At 37.0% G+C, this 728-nt stretch overlaps 1 non-coding gene across 1 annotated transcript; it reads left to right on the forward strand.

The window, feature by feature from the left end:
• Positions 1-215: 215 nt before the first annotated feature.
• TRNAC-ACA lies at positions 216-287 on the forward strand. The gene has a single exon. It is a non-coding gene; the product is annotated as a tRNA-Cys (tRNA).
• The last annotated feature ends 441 nt before the right edge of the window (positions 288-728 follow it).

Consider the following 728-nt stretch of genomic DNA (forward strand, 5'->3'; position numbering starts at 1 on the left):
AGTTTTCAAGTTTCGGAAAAAATTGAAGCTGAGTAATATTTGAAGTCAAGGCCTAGGTAACTCAGCTTATAAATAATCATAATAGAAAACATTTATTAGAAATTTATTATATTGTCAAACATATATCCTGTTTAATATATTTAGAAAACTTTCTGCTTACTAATTTGATTGAGCTAAGGTTTTTATGAATTGGTATATTTGAACCTGACTTGACTTCCCTGGTGGCTCAGATGGTAAAGCGTCTGTCTACAATGCAGGAGACCTGGGTTCGATCCCCGGGTAGGGAAGATCCCCTGGAGAAGGAAATGGCAATCCACTCCAGTACTATTGCCTGGAAAATCCCATGGACAGAGAAGCCTGGTAGGCTATAGTCCATGGGTCGCAAAGAGTCGGACATGACTGAGTGACTTCACTTCTTCACTTCTAACACTAGATAATGTTGACCTGATGGCATTCAAACATCCCGCCACTAATTCTGGAAATCAATATACTCCCAAAGCTAGAGTGTTTGAAATTGAGATGAAAGAGAAAGAAAGAAAGAGGAAAGAAGGGAGGAAGCAAGGGAAGAACAAGAAAAAATAATTTTAATAGCCTAGCATGATATAAAATAGCCAATAAAAAGATTACTTTTCATGTACATGTGATAAAATAATGCACTGCTAAGAGAGAAATTTATAATAATCTATATGGAACTGCTTGGGTTTCTCAGGTGGTGGTAGGTGGTAAGA

This window comes from Oryx dammah, unplaced genomic scaffold (assembly GCF_014754425.2).
Source record: "Oryx dammah isolate SB20612 unplaced genomic scaffold, SCBI_Odam_1.1 HiC_scaffold_16, whole genome shotgun sequence".
Classification (NCBI taxonomy): Eukaryota; Metazoa; Chordata; class Mammalia; order Artiodactyla; family Bovidae; genus Oryx; species Oryx dammah.